This window comes from Panthera tigris, chromosome D3 (assembly GCF_018350195.1).
Source record: "Panthera tigris isolate Pti1 chromosome D3, P.tigris_Pti1_mat1.1, whole genome shotgun sequence".
Lineage (NCBI taxonomy): Eukaryota > Metazoa > Chordata > Mammalia > Carnivora > Felidae > Panthera > Panthera tigris.
This window is the reverse complement of record NC_056671.1, coordinates 5,826,258-5,838,887: the sequence shown is the minus strand read 5'-3', so window position 1 is coordinate 5,838,887 and position 12,630 is coordinate 5,826,258. Positions and strand designations below refer to the sequence as shown.

Here is a 12,630-nt window from a genome sequence, read left to right as displayed (position 1 = left end):
AGCCCTCCAGCCCCCCACCTGCCCTCCCCTCCCCTCCCCTCCTCTGCACATGACCTTGCTTCCTGCCCTCTCCCCCGTCTTGCTGCCTCCCTCTGCTACAGCGGGTGGCTGGCCTCCCCCTCTCGGGCTGCCTTTCTGGGTCACCGTGGGCCTTTCCAGGATGTCTTTTCTCCCATATTTTGCCTATCCCTTTGAGTGGAATTCTTCCCATTTCTGTTTCTTTCCCGAACTTTTCCTGGAAGCGTCACTCCAGACAGCCCCCAGCTGGAAGGGACAGCTTGACGAGCGTTCACAGCCCTGACGTAAACACACCTGTGTAAACCAGAGACCGGCCTGGGCGGCCGTGTGGCCGGGCCCCCCGGGCCCCTGTGCTCCTTTCCACGTGGAGCTCCTCTGCCCTCTCTGTTCCTGACGGCGTAGATTAACTTTGCCTGTGTTGAACTCCGTGTGGATGGAGACATGCAGGATGTCCTCTTAATGTTGGCGGGTGCTCCACTTCTCCCCAGGTGCCCTCACTCCAGCCCCTGCTTCGGTGTTCGTGGTTCACAAATTTGTATCTAATCAAGTGCTGCCGCCTTCTCTGAGTGCCAGTTTCTTTCATGCGGCTGCTGTCCCCAACATCTACTTTTCGATATTTTACAGATGTCAAAAACCGGAGTCCTGTTCTTCATCTCCAAACCTAGGTTTTCTTAGAGTTTCCGGTCTTAATGAATGGCTCCACCTCCACCTGGTTGTTTACACAGAAAACGGAGCGGTCGTCCTGGGCATCTCTTCTTCCCTCACGCGTTTGTTCCGTCCACCAAGCCGCCTGATTTTTCTATGCTAAGTATGTCTTAAAGACATCCACTTCCTTTTATCTCCGCCGCTGCTTTGGTGCAGGTCACCATTCTTTGTAGCCCAGCCTCCCAAGGTGACCTCTGACATGTTGGCCCCCCGGGTTCTCCTGTTCTCCTGCTTCCTCTCACCTGTTGACTCTACTTTAGTCACAGTTGTCTATTTAAAAATGCAAGTGATGGGGGCGCCTGGGTGGCTCAGTCGGTTGAGCATCTGACTTGGGCTCGGGTCACGATCTCACGGTTCATGGGTTCGAGCCCCGTGTTGGGCTCTGTGCTGACAGTTCGGAGCCTGGAGCCTGCTTGGGATTCCGTGTCTCCTCCTCTCTCTACCCCTCCCCTGCTCGCACTCTGTCCCACTCTGTCTCTCAAAAATAAATAAATGTAAAAAAAAAGTTTTTTTTAAACTGCAAGCGATGTTCCCACTTTAAAATCTACAAAAACTAACTACCACTTCAGCGGCTTTCCGTTGCCCTTGGAGTAAAGATCGAGCCCCACGACTTCAGCGCCATCTCCCCTTTCTCACCATGCACAGTGTCCCCTCTGGGCCCCTTTTCTCTCCTAGATGCCTTGCTCCCTCCCATGGTCTGTTGCGGATGCTGTGCCTTCAGGTTGAGTGTCTCCTGTAGATCTGAGCTCCAACTCTTGCTTCTTCAGGGCAGTCTTCCCCGACCCTCCTGACCAGGTCGGCCCCACTGCCCTCGGAGTCATGGGCTCCCCGAGCGCCACCCAGGGCTGCTTCGTAGCACTTAGCATGGTTTGGGTTTTACGTTTCTGGTGGCCATCTTCGACGGTGTCTGTTTCCCCATTAGATGGTCATTTCCACACAGGGAGAGACTAGGTGTGTTTGTGTTGAGGGCACACACGCTCAGTAAACATCTGTTGCTTGGTGACCGGTGGAAGACAGAGACGGAGGAGTCTTAGATGTCCTCTAAATTCACTGGTTCTCTGCTGTTCTTGCTGGTTGGAGCTGGCATTTAAGAGGCAGGGAGGGGAAGACAGCAAACAAGGAAATGCATCCCTACGTACACAGACTAACTCGGGCGGTTGTCCATGAGGGAAAGTGAGAAAACCCAGCAGAATGATGTGCCGCAGGGTAGGAGGCGAATCAGTCTAAACTGGTTAATGGAGCCGCCCTCTGAGAAGACCCCGCCGACGCTGTCACTGCTGAGAAGATGCCAGCTCGCGGGGGATCAGGGAGACGCGTGGGCAGGGGAGTGTTTGAGGTGCTGAGGGGGATCAGGCTTGGTGAGTCTGAAGACTGGAAAGGGGACGAGTGAGGTGGTGTGTGGTGTGCAAGAGGATGTGGTGGTGAGACTGGGTGTCCCCCGCGTGCCCCGGTGAAAGGAGCATGCGTTTTAAAGAGCAGTGGAGGGTTAAGGTCGAAGCAGGGGCGTGGCACGATCTTATTTACGTTCTTAAAAGGTTGGGTTGACGCCTTGCGGAGGCGCAGGAGCGAAGCCGAGAGGTGGCGGATTGAGCGGCTAGGGGCTTCATCCATCTGAGCCTGGCCCGGGTGGTTGTCGTGGCTGCGGGGACAGGCTGGGCAGATAGACAGAAGTCACGGAGGGAGGCAGGTTTGGCGAAGAGGAAGTCAGGCGGGCTCCCTGCGTGGATGCTTCTTGGACGGAAGAGTCAGGAGGGAGCAGGCTGAGGGCTTGGGCTTGGGGACGCTTTCTGCGGTGTAGTCCCGGGCTGGAGCTAAGACTTGGGACTCGGCATCAGGATGGTATCTTGGGCCATGTGCCTGGGTGAGATTACTTGCAGAGAGGCTATAGATCTGGAAAAGAAGGGGGGCCCCCGTCGGAGCCCCGAGGCACCCCAACATTTAGAAGTCCAGCGGAAGAGGGGTGTCCAGCAAAGGAGACACGGAGTGGCTCATGAGGGAGCAGGGCGGCTGGCAAGGAGGGGACCTTAGTGCAGGCCACGGACAGGAGGTGTGTCGTACGGTCCCGTCTGGTGGACGAGGACAGTGCCCGTTGGGTTTGGCGGTGTGAAGGTCCCAACGGCCTGGATAAGAGTGGTTTTCAGCGAGGGTAGAGACAGACGCCCGGCGGAGAGAATGTGACGCACGAAGCTCTCGCGGAGTTTTGCTGTGCCCGAGAGCAGGTGTTTGGGCGGATAGGTGGGGCGGGGCTGTGGGAGCCAGAGAAGTCTGTTTGAGGAAGGAGGGGCAGAGAACATGTTTGTATGGGACGGGCCAGCAGGTGGGACAGGACTGTTGATGACACGGAGAGTCATCGCAGGATTTGATTTTGAGGAGGCCTCAGAAGTGCTGACGGGGCACACGTGGCAGGACTGGCCCGTGAGGAGCAGGAAGGAGGAGGAAGGCGGCAGAGCGCACAGGTGTAGGTGCGGCCCGCGGGAGAGTGAGGACGCTGTCGTCACGTTGTTCCTGTTTTCTCAATACGTTACCTTGGCAGGTTACCAGCCCCGAGAGAGGGAGGTGGAGGGGATCCAGGAGATTCGAGGAGAGAGGAGGACACTGGGGACGTTGCTGTCGTGACTGCAAAGCGGCGACTGAAAATCCTGGAAAGCGTGTACTGAAGGCTTTCAGAAGAATCTGTGGAGGCCTGGCGCCCACCCGAGGTTTGTCGTCGTGAATTCAGGAAAGCCTGGCGTCATTCGGCTGCTTTGGGTGCCCGTATGGAGAGGCGGAGAATTGCATTTAAGTAAGGTCGGGGTGTTATTAAAATGGTGTGACAGGGAGAAGGTGACGAGAGTTAACGGTGAGCGAGGAAGAGGCGTCGTCCTGATGGACGGAAGTGGAGTGAGCGGGTGACGGGAGAAGAGGAAAGGTTATTGCTGGTGAGTCTGCGGGCGAAAGACGCTGGAGTCGGAGCCGGCGGGGGACGAAGCACCAGGCGGCCAGAGGGTGGCTTGCTGTTGAACACACTTGGGAGACGGTGCGGTCACTGGTGATGACAGAAACGAGGTCCGGCCTCGGAACCGTGATGGAGGAGGAGGGTGGCCGGTGAGAGGGGTGGCGCTGCAGAGTCTGCGCCAGGAAAGGAAGTGGGAGAAAAAGGCAGACAGGGTCTCGTTAGCGGGACAGAAAACGATGAAAAGCGGACTGGAGGTCCTGCGGGAACAAAGGAAAGGTTCCGTCAGATTAGCAGAGTCAGAAAGCTGGAAGGGCAGGGTGTTGTGGTCACGTGATAGGGTTCCACTGAAGACACGTCAGCTGCTGTCACCGCATTTGTGTCCTCGGTCCCCATGCGTGTAGTGATGTGCCCGAGTTTGCCTGGCTCCGTGCTGCCCGTGCAGGCAAAGTTTCTTTAGCTCTGTGATTCAGAGTGCTGGTTGCCGGTGCGTCTCTTTCTCCTGAATCTCTTTCCACCTTCGCTACAGGGATCTCCTGGGCAGAGGCTTACCGCTTTTCTTTCTGTTACGGAAAATTTCAGATGAACTCAAAAGTAGAGGAAGTAACAAAATGTACTTCTGTGTACCCTTCATCCAGGTTCAAAACCTATCGTCCTATGTCGCTGTTCTTGCTTCGTGTACTCCTTTGCGTCTTTGTTCGCATGAGAAGCCAGTTTCTCCACTGAGTCAGGTTCTGCGGGCGACTCCAGGTTCACGTGCGTATCGGCATCTTACTGACGACGTGAGCGCTTGCGCAGCCTGCGTTTCAGAAAGGAAGAAAGTACGTCCTACAGATGTGTGTCCTTGAGTCTCCAAAGCATGCTCTTTTACATCATGGCTGCCTGATAGCATACAAAGTGTCTTTTTGTGATAGGCCGGTACACCTGCATCATCCTGATTATTTTCAAAGGAAATAGGTGCAAAATCACGTTAGGTGACTGACTTACTCGCCTGGTGTTCTAAGACTAAGTGGAAACACACTTCTAAATCCCTTTCATGCCTTTGGTGGGACTTTGTTCACACAGCATCTGCCCTGCATCTTCTATCCCCAGTCTTTTGAAAGGCATTACTGTCCTGTCCCTACACCAAACCTTCTTCTCCCTCAGCAGCCCCCACCTGTCGTCTATCGTCGGTGCCAACAAGACATGGTCCCCGGTCTCCCTGGGTGTGGTCTTGTGTCCAGTGGCATGCCCTTCTGCAAGCCTGTTTCTTCACAGGTCTGGCTGGGAGGATTCAGTGGCTCTGCAGTGGTTTTCTCTCCCCTGTCAGTGGTGCCGGTCCTGGGACGGGTGCCTTTGTACTTCCTGTGTCACGGTCCATCTCCGTCAGAATCGCGCCGCGAAGCGTTTCGCAGCATCTGGCTTCACAGCCTGTGCGCGAAGTCTGATGTCGAGGCGTTTGGCTTCTTATTCCTGTAGGAGTGTAACTGGATTTTTCTCCCCTGCTGAATCAGGGTGATTAGTCTTGATCTTATGTCTGGATTATACTGAGTGTGATCCAGCTTTCTGGAACACCGGTCACAGTTTCCCGACCTCCCCCTCCGTGGTTGGCATTCTTCTGATACCTCCGTCGTCCCAGCGCAGCGGGCCCCCGTGGGATGCCGTCTCTCCACGTGTCCTACTCCTCGGCATCTCTGTTCTCCAGCACCTGCCCTGTGAAGACAGGGTCCTTCTGCTCCGAGTTCCTGGTTTGCAACTGTCAAATCATTGAAACAAGAAATTCGTGAAAAGCTAGTGTACTTTTTTCCCAGGCAAACTCGTATTTTTTGGTTGGCCGTGTAAAAGAGCAATATATGTAAAAAGTACATGCAAAAGTGTGTTTAATCGGGTTTTCAAAATCCACATCCACGTCTCCTAGCACAGCATCCTGAGCACCTTCTAGGGTCGAGAGGCTCTTACGTGTACGTTCTGCATCAGACTCTGGCTCAAGTTTTGGAGGGAAATCGGTGTCCTTGCTCTGTTCGGACTCTTGACGTTTGCCCCCTGCAGGTGTGACCAGAGGGGGCCCCTTCCCCAACGAGCGTGTCTGCCTGCAAGGGAAATGAAGGCCAGGGCGGGGGCCCAGTGTGTCTTCCACAGCTTCCAGACTGTGGTGGAGTTTTAGCATTGCCTCTTGGTCTGGGATGGAGGAGAGTGCTTGTCCTGAGCAGCCCTCAGAGGGGCCATCGCCCTGATCTCCTAGCTGTGAATCCCGCGCCTCCACCTCCGGGTGGCCCTTCCCGGGCCAGCACCCAGAGACTCCTTTTTAACCTCTGGCGTCTCAAGCATCGGGTGTCGGCTTGCTGATCCCTCGTTTTTAGCGGTACTGAGAGGTCAGTGCTGATTTGGGTGTTGCTTGGTGTCACAATGTTTAGATGAGGCAAAGATTTCGGTGGATAGAGGGAGGGCCCTTTTTCACGGAAGGTGGGGGTTGGGGGCACATGGGCTAAATTTAAGCAGTTTTTCTCTCAGTTCTCAGCTGAACTCTAACTTCCTGTTTGAGCAGTTCTTGCCCACTGTAGGTTGAACCCCCAGACTGCTGGGGGCACTCCTGAGGTCTCATGTGGAGAGACTGAACGTTGCCCTGGGCAGTGTCAGGTGACCTCAGGGCAAGGCTCCTTCCTCCTGGGGTCGGAAAGGTGGTCCCGCAGTCCTGTCGGCTGTCCCCTTCAGCACTCTTACGGGACGGGATGTTGGATAGGAGACGTGTCTTAAGTGAGAGAATCTTGGGAGCATGTGATTTGGGATCTGTAGGATTTTTTTAGCTCGTATTTGCTATCTTGCTTTCTAGTCTCCTTTGTATGTACAGATGCAGTGGGGCAGGGGGTAGTTAGGAAAGTTTATGGCGGGGAGGCTTTTTGTGTTGTTTGTCCTTCTGTTCATTGGTTCGTCACATGGAAGATTGGCTGGAGTTCTTCTTGCTTCATCTTTTTTTCTCTTTTTCCTAAAGAATGTAGCTAGCCCTGCCCCCGCCCCACGTGGTAAGACTTGCAGGTATGTCTAAGCATTTCTGCCTGGAGAGAGGGGTGGCTGATTCCTCCTCGAGGGAAACTCTGGTGGCGTTCAGGCAGGAATTTCATGTGCCTGAGCTTTGGTGTGGAGATTCCGCCTTCTGAGCAGTTAGTTCCGACGGGCGTCCCGACCCTCACTGCTTCTGTTCCCAAGTGAGGAGAGCCACACGGTGTCCAGGCCAGCCGGTGAGGGGCAGAGGGCAGGGTGTGGCAGTGTGCCTTTGTCTTCCTGCCCTGAAGCCACGGACGCCTCTCTCTCGGGGTACGTGCGGCACTACGCGCATTTTCTCATGGTCCGGGTTGGTTGGGGAAGTCAGCTATTCGGGGGATCATATTTGTTTAGTTGTTTCTGGTTCTGGGATTGGTTTGTTGCTGCAGCAGGAGCAGGAAAAGAATGTCTTCTCTGCATTCACAGATTTTTGGTCATAAAAATTTTCAAATACACGGGAATAACATTGTACTTATCATTTATCCATCATCATGTATCCATGACCTAGATTCAACAGTTACAGTGATTTTGCCACGTATGCCTTATCCTTTTTTTTTTTTTTTTTTTTTTTTTAACATTTTTATTTTTGAGAGACAGAGCGTGAGCAGGGGAGGGGCAGAGAGAGAGGGAGACACAGAATCCGAAGCAGGCTCCAGGCTCTGAGCTGTCAGCACAGAGCGCGACACGGGGCTCGAACTCACGAACTGTGAGATCATGACCTGAGTCGAAGGCGGACGCTTAACCGACTCAGCCACCCAGACGCCCCAATTATCTGTCCTTTTTTACTGCTTTTTTTGTTTGTTTGTTTGCTGAAGCATTTGAAGACTCCTCTCCGACATCATGTCACTACATTCCTGCAAGCTCCACTGTACATCTTTGAAAACACTGCCATTTGCACGACTATAGGGGCAGTAAGACACCTAACACAGTTGGCCGTGTTCCTTGTATAATCTGATACCCCATCCCTCATCATGTCTCCTTCGTTGTCTCCTTTCAGCAGCTGGTTCATTTGAATCAGATTCCAAAGAAGGTCCTCCTATTACGTTGCATTGTTAGGCCTTGTGTCTGTTGAGGCCCCCACCGCTCCCCATTTCCAGGGCATGTACTTGTTGGAACAGTGGGCAGCCGTCCTGGGGACTGGCTCCTATTTTGGTATTTTTCTGCTTGCTTTCTGCCATTTCTTCTCGTACCTTTATATAAAAATGATGTGTAAAGGCTGGGTTACGTACCAGTTCAATCTTTCAGCAAGAATGTTTCGAAGTGATGCTGTGTGTTTCCTGTGTTTCCTGTCAGTCACATGCAGGGGTACACACACGTCTGGTTGCTCCTCTTTGAGTGGTGCTAAGATTGACGAGTGGGTTTAGGTGATGACAGCCCGATCCTCGCAATGTCAAGTTTCTGGTCATGGTCAGGTATTTCATTAGGGTTATGCGTTTCCTAGCTGGGTTGTCACATGACCTCAAAAGATAGTTCACAGAGGAAAGATAGGATGGACGCACAGTTCTTTCCTTTTAATTGCCAGTTTTTAGGGTGAAAAGTTGGTGCCCTAGTTACTTCCAGTTTTGCTCAGTGCCTTGAATCTCTGTCTCTCTGCCTCTGTCTGTCCCTGTGTGTGTCTCTCTGCTCCCCGCCACTCCCGTTCCCCACCCCTGAAATCAGTGTAAACTTGTGACCTTTTGTATATTTAATTTGTTTCAGTAGATTGCATTCATTATTCCTTTGTGGATGCTCAGTTGTCCCATTTTTGGCCAGTGGGAGTCTCTTCATAAATTGGCATTGCTGTTCCTTTGGCATGAGTCTCTTGCTTTCTGGCATAACAGGATGTCCCAGCCTCATTTTGTAAAATGCTGTGGCCTTGAAATCAGCTGTTCCTCCAGGGATCCCTGTGCCTTTTGGTGGAGAAGGGTGTTTGGCTGTTGATTGTCACTGCTTCTAGGTCTTTCTGGTGGATAAAGCTAGAAAAGACATGAATTCAAACTGATAAATTTTATGTTGTACAATTTTTTCCTTAACTTTGGTTTTATGTTTGTATCTGGTTTATCTTAACATTGATCTTGGTTCCTCACAACAATCGCAAAATTACTTACTTGCATAATCCTAATTTATACACCAGTGTAAACGACACACCAGTGTTGTTGCAACTAACAGACTACTGAAAGAAGTTTGATTTCTTTGCGGCTTCGTTTGCTGACAGAGCGTGTCCCTCTGAGTACAGCACACTCAGAGGCCCTTTGTGGATGTTACCGACTTGAAAAGTCATTCTTTTTGTTTTAAAATTTTAGGGATTGTTTTCCTTTTTGTGGACTTAGTTTGTTTTTGGAATATATATAAACATGTTTCCAAAGCTGAAACGACAGGATAAGGTATGTTTGGAAACGTTGGACTTCGTCTTTGTCTCCTTCGTCTCCACAAATAACTGCTTACCTTCGGTTTTGTGTTATCTTCCCTGTTAATTTGTGTACGTAATGTAAACAGACACACATCCGCATTTGCATCCTTGCTTGGCACGAAAGTCAGCGTATTATATATACCCTTCTGTGTCTGGCTTTGTTCGTGAAACAGCATGACCGGGGTCCGCTCTGTCTCAGTGCATAGTGTTCTTCCTCGTTCCTCTTTTCGAACAGCCAAGCAGCATTTTATCGTGAGGATTAACTAGAGTTCACTGGACCGGTGGGCTGTGCAGAGGCCTTGGGCTGTCTGCAGTTTTGCTGTGTCGAGTACTGCCTCACTGAGTAACCTGGGACATCAGTCGCTTCCTGCTTTTACCAATATATCTGGGGATGGAAGTATGTGTGACAGAACAGAGGGTAGATGCATATCTAATTGGTCCAGCCGTTGGCTATATTTTTGCTGAAATTAGTTCAACTTCAAAATCCTAACCCTTCCCACTTAAAAGCAGTCCAATTTATCTTGCCATTTTATCGTTAAAGACATCTCTTCATTTGCCTGTCGCCCCGTCTTTGTATGGAGCATATTATTGAAAGCGTTCAAGAAGATCTGTGGATTTCATTTAATGAATTAATTGAAGTGTCACTTACTGACTATAGATTACAGGGGGTGAAAAGATTGGTAAAACATGGTCCTATACCTCACAGGAGTTCAGAGTTCAGATAGAATATTTTGGGATCTATTTTCTTTGTTTCCCAATCATTCTGTTTGTTGTATATTTTGTCCCGTGTTGGTCATCAGAAGACTGGTAATAAGGCACTGGGAAATGTGCCTTTATCTGCTGTACCAGAATGAGGCAAGATATGCCTGTTGGGGGGCGAGAGGGTGTTGTGAAATATTCCATAGATGCATATGCAGCACGTATGAATTGCACACCTCCCCTTCACCGGAGTGTAGCAGTGAGCAGCACACACAGTTCCTCCCTCATGACATTTACATCTTAGTACAGGAGATCTATCAAAAACCAAGGAACAGTGAGAAAATTACAAGTTATATGTGCTTTGAAGGAATCAAACAAGAGGTAAAAAGAGAGTCTCAGCAAGGGACCTTCTTTAGGTAAGGGAGGGGCAGCTGACGCAGCAAGGCCCACACAAGGTCGGGCAGAAAGCATTTCAGGCACTAGCTTGGGGTGTTGCGAACTGGAATAGAAAGCACAGCGAGGTGTGGGGGAGAGTTGGAGGTAAGGTCATGCAGGGCCTTGGGTATTCACTTAAAGGTTTGGATTTTAATTACATCAGGAAACCAGTGAGGACAATTGAACAAGGGAAGGGCATTCAATACCACTTTGTCATATATTTATTCTTCCTGTAGGCCAGAAGGCTACTCAAATCTGATGTTTTAGGTCTAAAGCAGCATTGTCCTTTCTGAAGTTCAAAGTGGAGATAGTTTTCCTTCTTGCTCCTTTATGCAAGACAGCTGCTTCTCACATTCAGGTCTTCTGAGGATTTCTTTTCTTTTTCAATACTATTCCCTTGATGATGTTTAGATAATTACAATAAGTGGTTGTAAGTGGATTATATATACTTGGGCTATGAACAGGAGCATGATATCTACAAATTCTCTTCTTCAGACCTGCAAATCTAAGAGATACATCTCTCTGGAAGATAAGAGAGCTTCTTCCTCGAGATCAAAAAAGGTCTGTATTACTGTGTCACATTTATATGACATTAATTATGGAACCAATAGCATTTGCTGGAAAAGAGGCATTTTCAATATATTTGCTTATGTTTTCGTTACAGGAGACTGGAGTGATTGATACCCATGTAGGGAATCCCCAGAAGGAAGGATTGGCACACGTGGAACCCAAGGAGCTTGCTTCCTGGGAAGGCTTCTGTCTGATGTGTAGGAGGCAGAACGTCATACTGACTCTTCAAGGGGAGGCTACAGGGGATCGAGATCAACACGCAGTATCTCACCCTCCACCACAGGGGACACTGTGCGGTCCTTTTTCTAGAAGTGGGAAGTACGAGATCGTTCTACAAGAGGAAGATTCCGGGGGCTTAAAAACGCAGAGGTTTGCACCTTGGGAGCCCCTTGGAATGTTGACAACTCAGGATCTGAAGGAAAGTTCTGTGTTCATGAGTTACAGAATTCATGTGGGAGTAAATGTCACTTTATGATCAGTAATAATACTGAGTGAGGAGCACTATGCAGGAAGAAACCTTCCATAGAAAGACGGGCAGGGAGAAGCTTAGGCCAACCATAGCCCTACCGAATAGAGCAAGCCTGAGATAAACTGCCAGGATGGCCAAATAAGAGACTCTATGAAATAGCAATCCTTCAACTATAGTAGTCGTAAGGAAATTTCCTCCTCTAAATCACGATACCAAATAGGAAAAATGATCTACAAGTGCCCCATGTGTAGGGAATTTTTCTCTGAGAGAGCAGATCTTTTTATGCATCAGAAAATCCACACTGCTGAGAAGCCCCATAAATGTGATAAGTGTGATAAGGGTTTCTTTCATATATCAGAACTTCATATTCATTGGAGAGACCACACAGGAGAGAAGGTCTATAAGTGCGATGATTGCGGTAAGGATTTTAGTACTACAACAAAACTTAACAGACATAAGAAAATCCACACAGTGGAGAAGCCCTATAAATGCTATGAGTGTGGCAAAGCCTTCAATTGGAGCTCACATCTTCAAATTCACATGAGAGTTCACACAGGTGAGAAGCCCTATGTCTGTAGTGAGTGTGGAAGGGGCTTTAGTAATAGTTCAAATCTTTGCATGCATCAGAGAGTCCACACGGGCGAGAAACCCTTTAAATGTGAAGAGTGTGGGAAGGCCTTCAGGCATACTTCTAGCCTCTGCATGCATCAGAGAGTTCACACAGGAGAGAAACCCTATAAATGTTATGAGTGCGGGAAGGCCTTCAGCCAGAGTTCGAGCCTCTGCATCCATCAGAGGGTGCACACTGGGGAGAAACCCTATAGATGTTGTGGGTGCGGGAAGGCCTTCAGCCAGAGCTCGAGCCTCTGCATCCACCAGAGAGTGCACACTGGGGAGAAACCTTTTAAATGTGATGAGTGTGGGAAAGCCTTTAGTCAGAGCACCAGCCTCTGCATTCACCAGAGAGTACACACAAAGGAGAGAAACCATCTCAAAATATCAGTTATATAGAGTGTTTTCCTAACAGTTAAAATTCTTAAAACCCATAAGTGCCACTAGGAAGGAAACCCTGTAAATACCTACATTGACCCAAGAAATTTTTACAGCAAGCCCCAGCAGGACATTCTTTTTGAAGAGGCATATGCGAGGTTGGTTTTTCTGGTTTTTGTTTGTTTGTTTGTTTGTTTTGTTTTTGGATTCATGCCAAGTATGTTCCACAACTTGACTTTGAATCTGGAATCCCTCTGAGCGTCTGCCCCAGACGGGCGGTGAGGTCCCAGTCGTGGGTGTGTGTTTCCTGGGATTTGGGCATGATGCCTCAGTACTTGGAAATACTACACAGGAAACCGTGATCATTGCCCAGCCTCCTGAGTCACCCTCTGTCTATGCTTTACT

The 12,630-nt window shown here is 49.9% G+C and overlaps 1 non-coding gene across 5 annotated transcripts in view; it reads left to right on the top strand.

Moving 5' to 3' along the window:
* Positions 1–11,447, top strand: part of LOC102958623 — a 41,211-nt gene extending 29,764 nt beyond the window's left edge. For 3 of the 5 annotated variants that reach the window (XR_006210204.1, XR_006210203.1, XR_006210206.1), the window contains 2 exons: positions 10,692–10,757; positions 10,861–11,447. This is a non-coding gene — a transcript (uncharacterized LOC102958623). Of the gene's footprint in view, positions 1–642; positions 827–3,256; positions 3,423–4,293; positions 4,477–10,691; positions 10,758–10,860 lie in introns of all 5 variants that reach the window. The other 2 variants (XR_006210207.1, XR_006210205.1) reach the window with 2 other exon arrangements.
* Positions 11,448–12,630: the final 1,183 nt, after the last annotated feature.